Consider the following 18784-nt stretch of genomic DNA (forward strand, 5'->3'; position numbering starts at 1 on the left):
ATATATATTCCAATATTATAGTAAAATTATAGTTCGAGGATATCAATATCAGCGTCTTATTGAACGTATTTAAAACACATCACACACATTTTTGACTTGATAAGGAAATGTTTGTGTATATGAAATGAGGATTACGTAACCGATTTTTTTTGTTTTGACCTATCATTAGAGAGGTGAAAAAAATATTTTAAAGAGGATTATGAGAAGAGCAAGAGGAACACATATGGAACAAAACTGAATAACGATAAAGCCAAAACGACGGTCCAGTTTTTAATGGGTGTACGGTGGTAACCCCCCCCCCCCCCACACGGGGTTTAATGTTGGGCGAAATCTCCCAACAACACGAAGACGTGAAGGGGGAGGGGGTTCCTAGCTTCGTGTTGCAAATTGTATCAGATTTTAAGTTTTAAGACCTCAAATTCCTTTCCGGGCTTTTAATCGAGGGGGGGGGGGGGGCGGGGTAAACTTTGTCGGCCAAAACCTTCGCTGTAAACGTCATTGATGGGAGAAGCTATTGCCGAAAACGATGATGACGACGATGATTGATGATACAATCTATACGTCATCGAAAATAAAGAAATGACTAAGGTCTACGGATTTTTTTTTTTAAAGTAAAGTATATGCGTGCCGACAAAAACCTTCGAATGAACCGCATATTTGAGATCTGGTTTGCAGATAACTTTCTTATCAGACCTCTCAGTAAATCTGATGCCGTGACTTCGGGCGGGTGATTACTCGAGTCGTGCTTGGACTTTACCCCAATGAAAACTAAAAAACCAAAAGGTGAAAAACAAGCTCCAAGCTGAAGTCAGGCGGCCATCCAGAAAGCGAAGTTGATGGTTAACCAGTCAACAAACACTTGCATTAAAACGATCAGGGTTCCCCCAGAGCCTTGTACCGCTATCTCTTGCGAATGTACACAAGGATAATATAAGCACGTGAACATGTATAAAAGTCAGTTTAATGACGCTCCTTTTTCTACGTTTCTTATCTATTTATATCTAATCCAAAAAGTAACGAAAGAAATGGGAGAGAGAGAGGTAGAGAGAGGGAAGGAGTGGGAGAGAGAGAGAGAGAGAGAGAGAGACGTGAAGGGTAGAAATTATCGTACTAGGCAGTGTTAAGAGCGATTCGATCGGATACAGACGACATTAGTAGATTTCACTTATCGGGAGAGTGCAGCGTACAGGTGAGCGGCCGCCATTTTCTTGCACCCGCCGAAGTTAACCTATCTATCAAGTTGGAAAGCACTTGCTTGCTGTTACCACCACAGAAAAGAGAAAAAGCGAAAAAAGAAGTCTAAAGAAATTCCCCGATTGAAACCGCAAGCTATTTTTTCTACGCTTCAACGAGGTATGTCTGGTATCAGTTATTATATTTGGAGAAAAAAAATGTATTCATACAAACACAAATCCCTTTCTTTTTATTCACAGCGAGTCTCTTCTTTTCATTCCCCAAACCCCAGTATCTGGTTGTGTGTGTGTGTGAGTGTGTACTTTCTGAATTTGCAATGCATATTGTGTGTGTGTGTGTGGGTCTGAAGTTGAACCGTACTTGGCCTATTGTACTGGGGGGAATAAATAGAAAGCGGTGTGCGATAATTTTTTTCATCATTTTTACTTTTGCTAGTCGCAATCGCTTCCTCAAAAACAAACTTCACTTACCCGGCCGTATAGGAGTCATATTACACAGCCGTCGCCTAAATCCTCACGACGTGGCGCTCACACGCTAAGGAGAGAAAGTTCCTCCGAAACTACAATCTCAGGTAGATTCTAACTTCTTGGCGAGTTTTGGCGGGGTGAAAGTTTTTTTCTCTGTTGGTGAAACTTCGGGTCGGATTTGGCATTGGTTTGAGGCGTCGCCCTGCAGTGTGTGATACCGTGCCCATTGGAAGCTAATAGGTAAGGCCATACTTGTGTAAGATCGTCCCCATTTTTGTTAGCATTCATATCTGTTTGTACGTGTGCGCTCAAGTTCGGCCTGTACCCTTGCGAGAAAGTAAACGAAAATGGCGTGGTGAGAGAGAGTTACTGAAAGTGAACTTGACTTTAACGTTTTCTTTCTCGTTTTAAAGAGAATTGACTAGTTCATTCTTGGGAACAGTATTACATTTTCCGACTTGTACTTCTTCTTGATTAAATGTTTTTGCCTTTTGATTTACTTTTTATCAATGTATTTCCTGTTGTACTTTAGGAAGACAAAAGTGTGATATATATTTGTGTGATGTGAGGTCAACTCTTGTTTCACAAGAGACAATATGATTCTAAACTTCAGATTAGTAAGCAAGTGTATATAGCTGTAGGCTCAGCTATACTTTTTGTATGGAGCTATCTCTTAATAGCTCCATACTTTTTTACATTTAAAAACGAAACAATATGTGGTACAATAATATTTAAGAATATAATTACATATAAATTAGACTTGATCATGTTATGAGCTTTAGCTGCAGTAATGAATTACTGAATATATCCGTACACAAACTTAGCTGGCGAATTCGGGACACTTTAAGATTTCGTGAGATATTTAGAACAACGCGGTATGGACATTCTCGTAATAAATTATACTCAACCTTTAAGGCCACCCATGGAAAACACCGTAAGAGGCCACTGTAGACAGGTGGCCTTTCTAGACAGGTTCTTCAACACGCATTTCCTTCTAGAGGGAGGCAATATTGGTGACCACTATAAAGAGGTGACCTTTAAAGAGAGGTGGCCACTAAAACAGGTTTGACTGTATACATTTTGTGCTTTTTAGTTTCTTTCTCTGTCTCACATTCACTGCCCTATGATCTATAACTTCTCATGTATAGAGATACATATTTTGGAAAACTAAAATGTGCTTATTACGATGTATCCCTATATGCGTATGGATTTGGGTCTTGTGAGTTTAATCTATCCTTAGTTGATTAAATTAAATCAAATTCAATTCTTGTATTCATCCAAAATTAACGAGAATACATGGAAATTTGTTTTGGTTACACATTGTATAAAATATAAATGGTTATAGTAAATAGTAATATAGATCAAACATTCATTAACCCTTAATTTAACTAATTATTTGCAACATTTCGATGTACACGAGTCAAGACATGTCAAGGTAAAACTGAAAACTGAAACTGATAGATGTTCATGTCGTTAAAAAAACACTTCTTTTATAGGCCCATTTTGAAATTCATGGAGATAGAGTGAGAGAGAGAGAGAGAGAGAGAGAGAGAGAAAGAGAGAGAGTTGAAGACAGAGAGAGAGAGAGAGAGAGAGAGAGAGAGAGAGAGAGAGAGAGAGAGAGAGAGAGAGAGAGAGACAGGGAGACAGAGAGAGAGAGAGAGAGAGAGAGAGAGAGAGAGAAAGAGAGAGAGGACATTGGCTGTCTAAAATTAGACTTTATATCTAAAGGGTGGTAGTAATATAGGCCAACTGGATATGTTTTTTGCTCTCGATAGCTTATCATACTGTCACAAGCCTCATGTTCCATTGGCATTTAATAGAAAGGATGAAAATAAACCTCCTACTTCGCGAAATTGCACAATAACCCTTCATTATATTACAGCGTATAGCGCCAGCCACCGCATGATGAAGAGTCCTGAACATTTCCTATCAAAACCTAGATCAAACACGGACATCAAAGTCAGCTTTCATTGTCTGATATTTACATTTATTTCTATTGTCATTTCAAGAATGAAATAATAATATTCAGAAGACCAACATTTCTTTGGTCAACCATTGGTAACTAGATTGAGCCTTGGATCCGATATGTCAATAATAAGAGTTGCTTGGGACAAAGGCTACGTGTCAATTCACGGAGGCACTGGGCCAAGCAAACAAAAATGCATGCGGACGATTTATTTTTTGATGCAGATATTATTAATAGGAAGTATTTCATTGGAATGTGTATGTAATTGAGCAATACTAACTGTGGAATTCGACAGCAATTAATTTGGGAAATCCCCACCACAATGACGTCATCTCTTATTTTGACTATTTCAAATGTTTTATACGAGTGGATGATATGATTGTGAGGAGGAAGGTATATCTGGGAAAAATGAAGGGATTAGAGGGCCGAGTGAGGGAGAGAGAGACAGAGAGAGACAGAGAGAGAGAGAGAGAGAGAGAGATAGACAGTCAGATACATGTATAATGAAAGATTAAGAAAAAGCGAGATGGGAGACTGAAACGGAGACATGTAAAAACAGATATCACCCTGAATATTGAGAAAATTGAAGAAAGAGAAGGATAGAAAGAGAGAGAGAGATAGATAGAGAGAGAGAGATAGAGATAGAGAGAGAGAGAGAGAGAGAGAGAGAGAGAGAGAGAGAGAGAGAGAGAAGAAAAAAGAGCTTTTAACAGTTCATTAAATGGATTAATTTATCAATTATACATTTGATCATATTTAATGGTGTATTTACAACTTGCTTTCCTACTCAGCTGTCATATTACGTGTTTATGCATGATTCGTTATTTTTCTATTTCATAATGTCAATCATTGTATCGTCATTTTTGTAAGGAATGCTATTTATTCACGCGAATTTTAATTACTTGAGATTCCACAGCTCACGATGTATCCTTTCTTTCTCTTATCTCATAATCCGATGCCATTTCGAATCGGCCAGTTATCAGATTTCCCCAGTTAATCATTGACTGATTAAATAGCCAGGAAAAGGATCGGTATCTCACCAATTTTTACTCATTAATGAATAAATCCGTAAAGTAATTAGTCCGCGGTGCCATCATCATCATAACATATGCAGGAATACAGAGGATTTATAGAACCCGGACGCCCCCATCTCAATATTCATGCCCCTCCCTGAATTCATTCCTACCCCCCCCCCCATCGTCTATTGAGATTATACTTGATATTCATAGCATATGGGCTGCACAGGCATTAGTTCATATTCTTTCAAGGACAAAAATCAAACCCTAAGGTATAATAAGTTCATTTGTATGATAGAAGCTTTTTTTGAAAAAAGTTATGAATGTTTAACATATGAGATCACTAAGTCAATGCGAATCTCAAATTGGCAGTCTTTCCCCTGGGGCCCTATTCACAATATACTATAGATAGGATATTATTATAAGTCCTCAAAAGATAAAATAAAACCCTCCATGCATAGTCAAACATTTTTCGAGAAAACAAGAATTAAATTTTAGTCATTTTGTGTGTTGGAACAAATGAGAAGTTTGTCCGCCATTACATCACAGAGACATTATCGGTTCAACTTATTTGAAGAGCCCATACCTATAGTGATTACAACTTATACAAATTCATAACTTTCTCATTTTTCGTCCGGTTCCACTCAATATTTCACCATTGTACTTCTCTGATATTTCTGCTCTCCTCAGCTCTATTCAAGAGTAGTTTGCTATTAAGGTAGGATTTCCCTTTAAGGTTGACCACGTTAACCCTAGCTTAAAGTTAATATAATGTCGAGTTGTGGGAAACATGAAAATACTTCGTAAGCTTCTTTCATCCGTTTTAAGTTAGAGGTGGAAGAATATCATGGAAATTTGTCCCTTGAAAAGTATGTCTCTTCAAATGCTCTAATATTCGAAATATGACAAGAAGTGGGTACGTGTTTGGACCGAACTTTTATGCCACGTGTTTCGTGTAGACCCATGTGCACATTCATCTGTACATTGCATTTGACTTTCAGCAAGGCAGAGTCAATACATTTTGAATGATTCTAATACACAAGCAACCTTTTCCAATCGCTTTCCAAATCAAACATTTTAAACAAAAGAATCGCAGGACCAGGACGCAAGTTTGTCTTTAGCATAGTTCACTGATTTACGGAGCGCCAAGAGTCACGTTCTTAATTCTGTACACACTTGTGGAAATCTGTTACACGAAATGATTTCAGTCCTGACATGAATTACATGGTCTCAGGTAAAAATGCCAGAGGTGAAAAATGTCTGAGGTAAAAATATTGTCGCTGTGCGTATTTTGGGACCGGCCCCATAAACCGTCATGAGACTGTACAGTGTACAAAAATGGTTTCCGATCTCAACTCGTGGCGCTCACCTGTTGCACGACACTTCCATGCGAAATGCTATGGGGCAATGACACTAACCGGCGAATTCCTAACTTCAACCCTGGACCTCATACTAAATCCAACCCCAAACCCTTGCCCAAAACCTTTAAAGCCCGTCTGTACAAGTGTACAGAAGGGATTAGACCACCCTGCAAGGTCACTGGACAGGTGGTTATCTCATCAAATCAGCTCTCGATAAACATAAGAAAAAGAGCATCATAGGTGATCAATGGTCACCGATTAGGCATGGTTTGTTATATAGAGGGAGCAAGTAGCTACACGTAGTACACCCATTTACAACCATACTCCAGTAACTTCAAACAAAATTTGTCTGATGACCGTCATGCCACGTCGGCATTGGAGAGGGAAGATAGTTTTTAATCACATTAATAATTTTCACCCCCAAAAGGGCCCCCAGATTGTGCCATCCAGGCATCTGAACAAGGGCATAGTAGGTTACTATCCCATCCGCAGGCTTTGAACTTCATACTTAGAGTTCCCTTTTCTATTCAAAAACTCTGATGCATGACAATTAAGGGTATTTTAATGCATGTATACAAATATGAGGGGAAAACACCTAGTCATTGTATCAGAGAGGGAATGAGAGGTTTATACATTTGCGAGGAATGTGAGCTTTTCTATCGAGATCTGCTGGGGAGTGTTTCACAAAGACTAAGATCGACTTTAAGTTGGACTTAACTATGGCAGGCCGTTCATGCCACTGTTTGCTCTCACCATTTACTGCCATTGGTCTTTCAAAGGACGTACACATCATGGTCACACATCTACAGAATTTACATTTTTTTGATAACTCATTATTGAAGGAAAAAATATTATTTATAGATCATAATGGTGAGAGCAAACAGTGGCATGAACAGCCTGCCATAGTTAAGTCCAACTTAAAGTCGTTCTTAGTCTTTGTGAAACGCTCCCCTGGAATCTATTGATATCGAGGATCATCCTGTGCTAACATTCTATGCAGAGGTTACCCGGAGCGTTCAAAGTTGGAAGAGTAGCGATAGCATGATTACTTATGATGAAGTCGATGTTGACGCGATGACGATGAATATGGCGATGGGGAAGGTGATGGTGAGGATGATGATGATAATAATGATAATTATGATAACCCGATATATTCTATACTGGATCAGCATATAGGTGTATACTTTTTCATATTTCATCGTCAACTATAAAGGTTTAAAATATCTAAAGAGGTATGTCTTGGTCGAGTGGTTAGGTCACTTAACTGGGGGTGCGAAGGTTATGGGTTCGAGAAACGAAACTGCACTTATGACCTTTACATTTATATTACACCTATACGTAGGAGAATAATGACAACTTGGCAAGATATCGAATGACGATGAGGCATTCACTCGCTCAGTCGCTCGCAAAAAGCGAGGTTCTCAGTGCGATCTGCATCTCTATAATTATGTAGTGAGATTTTTCGATTCAAACGCATAAAACAGTGAGATTTTGATCACGATCCTTAAAAAAAACACAATGAAATCTACCACTTTGCTCAACATGTATATGTCATGTTGTGATTGTTCTTGTCTTTGGCCTGCGCCCTACAGCGGTGACCATAAGGGAGTGGAGATGGTGCACATAATGCAAGCGAATAAATGCGAAGACAAGGGTAATGGTTATCTACTAAGCAATTAGAGACAATAGTATCAGTCGATGTATTTTATATTCTCTTTCAGTCTACTCTTATGTCTCGGTCAGCCTCCCTGCTTTCTCTTTCTCTCTCTCTGTCCTTCTATCTCTCTATTTCTTCCGGTATGTGTATTTGGTATATTAACCCCTTTTATTTTGCGGCTAACATGAATGCAATTCCAATCATCAAATGCAGTAAATATCATCAATAGAAATCATGTCTTAAGCACCCTTTCATATTCTCTATTATCACCATCCTTGAACTTTCATCATGCCTCGGCGATTTCTTTATCAAAAAACATTATACAAGCTTGGCGATTGTCACATACAGGAGCTACACCTTTCAAAGCACGCCGTTTTTTGTACTTTCCATTTCCTTTGTCTATATCGGTTTTATTTTTGTATTCATATTTTGCTGTCGATGTAATCATAAGTTAAAGAGCTGCATGCACTTCAAGCGCACGTCAATAATGTTCCCAACATTTAGTTGCATAAATTATTGTGTTATTCATAGTGATAAATATTGTTACTGTCACTGATTATTATCGTATGGAAAACGCAGAGATCAATAAATCTAATCAAATCAAAATCAAAATCAAAATCAAAATCAAAATCAAAATCAAAATCAAAATCAAAATCAAATCAAATTCATTTGCACGATCTTTACATTTTGGAATAGTTTGTATTGATTGACAAATTAAAGAAGGTATTACTCGTTCTGTTCAAATCCCGCTGGTGGCTAAGTAACGTGCCCTTTTCGAGATAGACACATCTGGCCTCAAAATGAAATTTGTTTTTGCTTTTGTTTTTCATATTTGATTTATTTAAAGGCCCACTGCACTACTTGTAGCTACTTGCGCCCTCTATACAACAAACAATGCCTAATCGGTGACCATTGGTCCCCCATAATCCTCTTTTTCTTATGTTAACTGAGAGCTGAGTTGATGAGATAACCACCTGTCCTGTGACCTTGCAGGGCAGTCTAATCCCTCCTGTAAACTACGGCAGATAAGCTTTAAATATGAAATACATAGAAGCCGTTTAAGCAAAATATGTAATGTATGTGAATAAACAAGGAAATCCAATGATTTCGACAGTTAAACATGCGTTTAAACACCATGATGCTCACCTTTTAATTGCAGTATATAAAGTTAAGTTGGCATGGATACTTTCAAGGCCTTAATATCAGTATGATGAAAGTAAAAACAAAATCGAAGCAAATTAAATAACAATACAGATTACGATGCAACAATAAGAACACTGAATGCTAAAAAATGAAAGATTGTTGTTTGTCATTGGTTTGCTGCTGCTAGAATTTAGTTCTTCACGTGCCATATCTAATAATTATATTATATAAATCATAGATTTTCATGTGCATTTGTGTCTGAAAGTAAAACTGTTTGTTCGCTGACCTCCAAATTCGGAGAATGAGATGAAAGGACTTTCGTAAGCACCCATTGAACATGGGAGGCGTTCATCACTGCGCTGTTGTAAGCAGACAATGGTCTCATAAAGGTTCGATGATTTTGATTCTTCACGTTGGGTGTGTTGGGAGATCATCCATGGATAGTTGATAGTGAATTTCAAAACATTTTTGTTCCTTTAAATCAATTTTTATTGGCAAGGGAGTGCGCCGAACTTTTACATAAACAAGTATAATGTATGGCGGGTCCGCGCATGATTCGGAGCAACATACGTTGTAAGACACATGGTAGTGCGATTAATTTCCTGCACTAATTGAATACCGGTAACCCGGGATCATACACGTACACGTCACCTAACTCTAAACCTTAACCTCGAACCAACCTACATCCAATCGTATCCATAACTATAACCTTAAAACCTTAACTTCAAACTAACCTAAACCCATTCGCAACCCTAACTCTAAACCTTAATCTTGAACTAACCTAAATACAACCGCAACACTAACCCTAAACTTTAGTCTGAAACTAACCTCAATCCAATCGCAACCCTAACCTTAACCCTTAACTTCAAACTAACCTACATCCAATCGCAACCCTTAACCTAATACTAACCTAACATCCGATCGCAACCCTTCCCCACTGGCCAAAAAACTTTAACCTCAAACTAACCTTAATCCAATCACAACCCTTAACCTAAAGTTAATCTTAAATCCAATCGCAACCCTAACCCTAACCCTTAACATAACACTAATCTACATCCAATCGCAACCCTAACCCTAACCCGAAACCTCAACATAGAAATTGACTCAAATCCAATCGCAACCCTAAAACCTTAACCTAAAACTAACCTAAATCCAATCGCAATCCTAATCCTAACCCTAAAACTTAATGTAAAACTAACTTAAATCTAATCGCAATCATAACCATAAACCTTTATGTAAAACTTACCTAAATCCAATCGCAACCCTAACACTCACTCTAAACCTTAATGTAAAACTTACCTAAATTCAATCGCAACCCTAACCCTTACTCTAAACCTTAATGTAAAACTAACCTAAATCCAAACGCAATCATAACCCTAACCCTAAAACTTATTGTAAAACTAACCTCTATCCAATCGCAATCCTAACCCTTCCTAAGTCTTGCAAAGAATATTCCATTTTTTTTTTATATCAAAAAGTTTTTTTTTTTTAATTGCTCACATAAAGCTATTTTTGAGCAATTAGTGCAAAACTTAGCTTCCATTCGGTAATAAAAGCAGTGATCGCCACTTCTATGAGCTACCAAAAGGTTTCGATTCTCTTGTCTCGTAACTTCTCTCTAGTTTTCAAATTGGCGTTTAATCAGAAGTCGGTTATTGAAAAGACAGTGACGAGTTGAGCTGGGGCGAGCCCAGGGTTGAGAAAACGCGGGGATGAGCAGTTTCGAATTATATTCTGACACGTGAACCAAACATTGTCCGGTTTGTCCAGGTGTTTTAGGCTCTGAATTTTGAAAAGAGTACACACATGTATTAGATTATATTAGAGGAGGGGCATTTTTCGTTTTCGTATTTTGGTACATCTCATCAAGGTTTTAAAAAGGGATTTACCGTCTTTTAAACGGTCCTCCCCAAAAATATCTATGGAGAACGTAAAGTGACGGTGAGCTTTAATGATAGTCCACTCCAGTTTATCAACGATGGGCCTAATTACTTCTCATACTCCTCATAAATTTCTCATGATGATACGGTATACACTGGTAAACGCGGAAAGCAAATTTGTCGTTTCCAGCGTCTATTTTATCAACTATATTTAATGTAGACAAAACAGGAAGTTTTTATGAGAAATACAAATGCAAGAGTCAGGGGGTTTCAGTTCTATTCATATTTGATTAACCAAGCTCACTTTCGAATAACTATAATGATGATTGAAACTATAGGGACAACTTATTATGATACGGAAGGTTTCGAAAGTTGAGTCAATAAGGGGACCTTTCGATTACAAATTTTGAACAAACATCAGTGCAGGTGCAGCAAGTTTTTGCAAATCGTATACAAAACTCATTTTCTTTCATGCTATATTGGTCTCGCTTTCATAACGACTAGACAGACGAAAGGAGAACAGAGGGGAGAACTGCATGCATTGAAGGCGGTAATACCTATGCGCTGCGTGCTTGTACTTGAAGCTGCTATGTTGTGCAGTCGACTTTCGATGCTTTCAAGAGAAACGAATGTCTAAAGAAAGCCCGCCTCCATAGTACTGCCCTGATTTTTGACCCCGCAGTCAGCCCGCTTTCGATGCGCTGTTGATACTTTCGTAATGATCGAGGGTCGGACTTTGAAACGTTGGGTTGAATTGATGATGATAATTATGGTTTATGAGGAGATATGAAAGCGAATGGAATAATGGCGGTATAGGGATGACGGGTTTCTCGCGCTGGTGATCAGGTTTTGCTTGATTGTAATTGTCGTCAATTTCGGATCGCACTTTTACGTTTCCTGTATTTTGGGAGGAGAGGGAATCGAAGGGTGGGTTGGGATCGGGAGTAGAGGGAAAGAGAGTGAGAGATATAAAGGAGGGGGAGTTGATAGTCTAGTAGATAGAAAGATATATATATATATATATATATAGAGAGAGAGAGAGAGAGAGAGAGAGAGAGAGAGAGAGAGAGGAGAGAGAGAGAGAGAGAGAGAGCGCGGAGGAAATGTGAAAGAGAAATAGATAGGCGGGCGCATTAATAATTGTATATAGAGGAAGAGAGAGACCGATATTGAGTCAAAGATACACAATAGCTAGTAAGAGAGATACAAAATGGAAAGAGAGCGAGAGGTATAGAGAGAGAGAGAGAGAGAGAGAGAGAGAGGGATAGAGAGAGAGAGAGAGAGAGGGAGTATAAATTGATAGAAAATGAATTGGAGGGAGGGGCAGATGGAGAGAGAGAGAGAGAGAGAGAGAGAGAGGGAGAGAAAGAGGGGGTGTATACCTGTAGAGTGTAGAGAGTGAATGGATAGTCAAAAGCCAAGAGATGCTAAATCCCACTCATTTATGTTCTGCGCTCAAAATGTAATGATAATTTTAAACATCAATTTAAAGGAAAAGGGGTACGACTAAAAAGAGATCACATTGAACTATCGGCAGGGGTGATTTCAAACTCTTCAATGGTTACCCTACCGACGATACTGTTTGCTATTATAACGCCTGTAGATCAATCACCCATTCCTTTGGTCGCGGGTCAAGTGCTTCGTACAAAAGACTACAGAAAGTTATTTGCGATATTCACAATAATATTCTGTGCCTAAAGCAAGATGAACTATATATGGATATATCTAAAGCAGACTTGGACATAGTGACCTGAAAACAATGCAGATGAGGCAGGAGAAAGGATTGTGGAAAATCAGTTCAGTCCAATACAATTTGCTTTTTACTGCCGGTGATGGCCTATACAAGCATGACAATGAGGCATGACGATAGTAAAGGTGTTTTGTGAACGGAAAAAAGGGACGAAGAGAGGAATGAGAGGTAGGGAGAAAATGGAAGACGGAGAGAGAGAGAGGGGGATATTAAGAGAGAGAAAGAGAGAGAGAGAAGGAGAGTGAGAGAGAAAGGGAGACAGAGGGGGAGAGTAAGAGAGAAAGAGAGGGAGAGAGAGGGAGAGAGAGAGAGAGAGAGAGAGGGGGGGGGGGCTGGGGGTGGAGCAGTCGAAAATACAGAGAGGGTGAGACAGATAGATAAGAAAGTTATCACAAGAAGCATGTTTACCTTTTCATGATTCCCGCCCGTATGGTTATGAGTTTTGTGTATATGATTTATAATTATTATCTTTTTAATTGGAATTAATATTTTACTCAAGTAGGCCAACCAGGTGAAAGAGGTGCAATCTGAATAAAGCTTGTAACTCTCGTAATAATTAATATGATATATATATTTTTTTTTTTTGTATATTAGTAAGTTTGCACTTATGTCGTTGATATAGTAATAGTCCGGTTTACTAACATATTCAAATTTATGGATGTTTCTTTTCTTGGGGACCTAGTGACGAGGTATCCATTAACATGTTATTGATGAATGAATTTCAACACTTGGAATCCAGTCTGCATTATGTGTTGATATGTTGGGCAAGCCTCGGACAAGCTGTCCAATTGTCAAGAACAACCTTCGTTTAAAAAGTATGCATAAATATTTGAAAATGTTAGTAAACCTGCATATTGCCTCACTCTGGCAAATTCCGTTTTCTTTTGAAAAGCTGGCATATCCCTCTTTTTCACTTTATTCAATGGGTGGTTATTGAAACTAGATTTGATATTGACGTATCTTGTGTATAACCACTCCGTCTATAAACTGAAACAATCAAGAATATATTAAAGAATAATGAAAATCTCACAATTGTTAACTTCTTTACAAGTTATCCTGAATACTCACAATGTTCAAATACATTAAATATCACATTAGAATGCATTTCCCCTGGTGTATATACTAATTGCAATATAGCCTCTTGAGCGATGAAAATCTTTGCCTTTATTTTGGATTTTTGTTGTTGCCGAAAAAGCATATTGTTTTGGTGAAAGATCTCTCGTCCGTTCTACTTGTTCCATTCTTTTATATTTTAAACGCATCGAATCGGTTCAATAAAAAGTACAATGACACTGTGATAAGCGTGAGTCGTATACGCAAGGGCAAGACCTTTTGGAGGAGTCGGTAAATATAACTCGGCAATAATCGGGAGAAATTCAAAGCCTTCAAAGGAAAGGCTACTTAAACTGCGTGTTCTTGCCATGATGAAAATGAGCACTAACACTTTCCTCAAACACAGATTAGTAAAGTGATCCCTTTCAGAGCGAACAGGGGGGCTGACCACTTCGCAGGAGCCGATACTTGAGGGGAACAATACCGCCACCCGCCTGGTCAAAAGCCGCGGCCTCGCAGCGCCCTTGTCCCTCTATTCAAGCCGTTGTGTTCAAACACGCCGGTTAATTTTTTACCAACCTCTTTAAATATCAGATTTGCATTGTGCTTGGACAAAAGATTCAAGTTGGACGAATGGCTATGGGTGTTTAGTTTACCTGTAAATCCGACATTCCCCATTCTCTTATTCCGTGTTGTAGCCCCTGCGCAAACAGACGAACTGTCTCATTATGTATTGATACATTTTTATCGACAGATAAAGATCGAGATTGTTCAATCTCGTAAAATAATGACTCATGTTCGATGCTAGTATTATAGTTGGCAAGGAGTATGTTTCAGATTAGTCTATGTAGCCATCTTTGTGTAAAGCTGTCCGCTTTTGATATCTGCCGACATGCCAAGTTAATCATTGTCTGAGTCGATGACTTCACTAATTAACATGATTAAAGACAAATTTCTTGAAAGCGATTTCAATTCGCATCAACATGGAAGATTGAAATGTCCTACTACCTCTTACCAGACGGTTTTTATCAGTGTAAAAAGAACTGGAAATAAATCAGTCGGTATTAATTTTCAAGTGAGAGAGAGAGAGAGAGGTGGGGGGGGGGAAGGGTAAAGACAGAGACAGAAAGACAGAGAGATAGAAAAGAGAGAGAGAGAGAGAGAGAGAGAGAGAGAGAAGGGGGGCGCAAGGAGGAGTATTTAGGAGAAAGAGGAATAAACAGAGGGATATATAGTGAGAATGGATGAGAGAGATCAAGTGGAAGGATAATAAAAATATGAGAAGGAAAGCAGGAAGGTATAGGGAAGAGTGAACGGCGGTAAGATCGAGAGCTGGAGAGGAGGAAGGGGGAGAGGGCACCTTTTTTGTTGGGGGGGGGGGGGGTGGTTTGATGTGCATTAAATTATTCATTGATTATCACTTTACATGACGTTTTTTTTCTTTAGTCAATGAATTGCTTATCCCTATAACATATTATCTTCGAAGCGTTCTAAATTAAAGTTTATGGAATCAACATACGCTTTTCCCCAAGGGCTGTTATACAGTAATATACATTGTGAATTTGTCCCCGCCCCGAAAGATGTGTCGGTAATTGTTCTGTATTTTTCACTTTCGCAGTACCGTTATTAATTTTTCAATAAGATCTTTGTAAACGTTCACTCGATGGTATTGAGGTGGGAACAATACTTAAAACCAAATCTTAATCGGCCGATTTTAAACACCAGTTCAAGGATAAAAATCGACAAAGTCCTCTTGCGTGCAAACATGAATTGTATGATTATCCAAAGAGTTCCATGAACTTTGAAAGGTTGCCAGGATTGTCTGTAAACAGCACTTTTTCGTCTTTTTATTTTCAGGGGGTATTTTGGGTGGGTGATTGCTAACTCGACTTTGAAGCGACCACCCGAAATAAGTTAGGAAGTTGAAACAAAAGGTGGGGAATATAGTGGGGAATAGCAGAATGATATTTTTTGTACAGGTGATTGCACTTTCTACAAAAGGGACCAACGAATAAAAAAATGCCGTTATACCATGTTTACAGCCTTGGGTTTCAGTATACTTAGTACTGGTAGTGGTAGAGGGATTTTTGTTTAAATGACAGCGTATGGAGGGGTGGGGGCGAATATGCCGAAAGGAATGATAGGCTCTTATTTCAATAATATTTGACGACGGAGAGTTGAATTTAAGACAATATTATCCATTAAGGGGGCACTCATCCCTGCATCCTCTTTTGCCACGCCCAATGCCACTCAGTGTGTAATGTGAAGCAACCTTAGGTAAAGCTCATGCAGGTTGAGCTCCATCTGAAAGTTCCATGGCCTTTGTCGTGATCGTATCTAGAGTCTCTACATTAGAAATTATTAATCGGTGGTTGTCGAAAAAGAGGAAAGGAATTAGATAGACAAGAAAAGCGATGGATTGAAATGCAGAACACGAATGGAAAGAGCATGATATATTAGAACATGAACGTGACTAAGGAATAGAACAGGTGCCAAACAAGATTCTTGAGGAGTGCCAAGGAAATATCAACATCCATGCTGTAATGTATAATCCGTAATTAATGAAAGCAATATAGATCATACAAATGACATATTTCTATCAGAAAAAGCAAACAAATATTGGCACATGCATTGTGATGGGACTTCCCCTAAATGTCTACCGATTCAATATTGAGAGAGAGAGAGAGAGAACCAAAACAAGACTTCTCTGAAAGTCTGTTTGCGTTTCACAAGGGCTTTCGTTTTTCTCTGCACCTGCCCTTGTTAGACTAAGTCATCGAGGAAGTCCTTGATGACGTCTAGATGAGATGTTTGTTTCACTTTCGATGTCATGCAAATAGAGAGTAGTCGCCCTCCTCATCAGCATGCGGCTCGTTAACACAAAATTACTGCGTCGATTATTCACTTTTCTTGATGATGAGGATGATGATGATGGTAATAATGATGAAATTATACTAACATTAACAATACTAATAATAGGAATATATAATAATTATCATGATAATATCAAATTGTACCAAATAGGGCGTTAAATAATACTGCTATTAGCAATAGTGATCAATTAATCAATACATTGAAGGCAAATTAAATCTTGACTCTCTGCACTTTTTAGGGGTTAAAGGCAGACACTTTTAAGTGTAATGTCGTCGGTAGACTACCCGGCGAATTTTGTAATGATAAACACGAGAAATCAATTGAAATTATGTTTTGTTTAATCGCTTGAGTCATTTCACTCACAGAAAATCAATTATTCATGCAATTCTATCCTAACACCATATGGAAAAGTTATACAAGCACTAATATATACAAAAAAGGAGATAATTTCTATTCTTCCAAGGTCGTGCGTTTTTGATATTTGCATTCATGAATTTAGAAAGGCGGTAATTCTTTGTCTATAGGTTTCGTTGTAGAAAACGCGCTACAGCGTCATTGAGCCCAGAATGATTCAATACAAATTTTTATTCCGTTTTGATGGCAAGCCTGCGACACCATTTCTCAGCAATAGATAGAGAGTTAATGAAAATGATTATTACTGGTATTAGATTAATATCAACCGAGATACCCTCACTTCAGCAGACATATTGCCAGTGTAGAAGAAATTAATGGATCTCATTTTGAATTTTAAAAAGGCGGCAAACCCTTGTTTTGTGGCGAATCCAGTGGTTCTGTACTAAAAGGAAAGTGCACAATAAAAATTACAAACATTTCAAAAATAAAATCTCAGAGACTTTACAAAAAAATCAACTTGGGCAGTTTCAATAGCCTTTCCATTGTCTAGTTATATGAATATGACTCTATGGGATATATTTAAAAAGGGAAGGTATTGATATAGCCCCGTGTTGATATTTTGAAAAGTAGTTTAGATCGACTAAAAAGCTAAAGGAAGAACAAGAAAAACCCTTCTTCATGTATTCCAAACTTTAACAAAAAGGTAATGTGCACTCATTTAATTTTACGTCCATCGTTTCAACTGGAAGTGATGCCATAGAAACATGCTAATGATGGGCTGACCAATTGTATACTTATGATCTCACTTGTACAAACTTGAAAACATCCGGGCTTGCTTTTACTCAGCCGCTTTCTCACTACCACAAGCCAATGTCATATAGTTTCCTTTCTCGTGCACAATAGGTCATAGGCCTCGTTAGTATTCGGCCACATCATTTAACTGTTCATGATCAGGGGCGGTTCTAGATGATGAAGACGAAGAAGAAGATGATGATGAGGAGGAGGAGGAGGAGGAGGAGGAGGAGGAGGAGGAGGAGGAGGAGGAGGAGGAGGAAGAAGAAGGAGATGATGAAGAAGGAGAAATAGTGGAAAAAAAAAACAAAAAGAGAAAAAGAAGGAAAGGAGAAAGAGGAGGAGAAAAAGAAGAAGAAGAAAGAACAAAAAAGATTCATCGCTAAAAAAAAGGATTTATATTAAGGACTGTTTGTTTCCATCCTCCACGGTGCTCTCCATGCAAGATGGGTTACATATAAATTGATATTAAGTTAATGCCGTCCGTTATAGCTAAGCCTTTACTGTTCAAGAACGAAATGCAGATTATTTTGAAGAAGACTAATACAGCTTCCGATTTTATTTTTTCCGGTCCGCAGTGGTGGAGGTGTTTCCTCACCCCCTCTTATTTGGTTCCGAGTCTCGACTAAGAAACACCGAATAAAAATGCGGTGTGTGAAATGGCGCCAAAAAGGAATACCACTAATCACGCGATTATCATTTCCCCTCTATCTTGTGTCAGGTAGTACCCCTTAGTGCAGACCGCCATTGCTGCAAGCCTTGAGTTTTTTTAAAGGTTTTTTGCATTTATATTATTTCATTAGAATAAGAGAAAAGATACAAACAAGGAAGGAAAGAGACCGAAGTATATTTACCTTTTCGTCATTAGAAACAAAGATTTTATCCCATTTTCTAGATATTTGTTTGGTGCAGTTTGATATCAAAGTAATCTCCTTTGAACAGAATGTAATTGTGGTATAAATGTGGTAACTCCCTCGTTAAGTTGTCATCCTCGTACTTTTTTGTGTTTTTGTTTTTATAACAGGATGGAAAAACACCCGCATGTAAATAAATGATTTCCATATTAGTTTATTTCTTCAATTAACGGTTATGCATGTCATAATATGTTACGGTTTCCATTTGGTAGTTTACGTCGTACACATATTGCGGCATAGGACTTCCGTAATCTTTGGGTTATTTTTAGATGTCATGAATAGGCATTTCCAGAATATTGCTAAAACAATAACAACACTGTAAACACCGGAACGAAAGGATAAACAACAACAAACAAGCAA

General features: G+C 38.2%; 1 protein-coding gene across 1 annotated transcript in view; it reads left to right on the plus strand.

The window, feature by feature from the left end:
- The first annotated feature begins 1235 nt into the window (after positions 1 to 1235).
- Positions 1236 to 18784, plus strand: part of blimp1/krox (Blimp1/Krox1b) — a 32961-nt gene continuing 15412 nt past the window's right edge. The window contains 1 exon segment of the mRNA NM_214574.2: positions 1236 to 1353. The gene's annotated coding sequence lies outside the window, so the exon portion shown is untranslated.

Source organism: Strongylocentrotus purpuratus, unplaced genomic scaffold (genome assembly GCF_000002235.5).
Source record: "Strongylocentrotus purpuratus isolate Spur 01 unplaced genomic scaffold, Spur_5.0 spur5_scaffold_21, whole genome shotgun sequence".
Classification (NCBI taxonomy): Eukaryota; Metazoa; Echinodermata; class Echinoidea; order Camarodonta; family Strongylocentrotidae; genus Strongylocentrotus; species Strongylocentrotus purpuratus.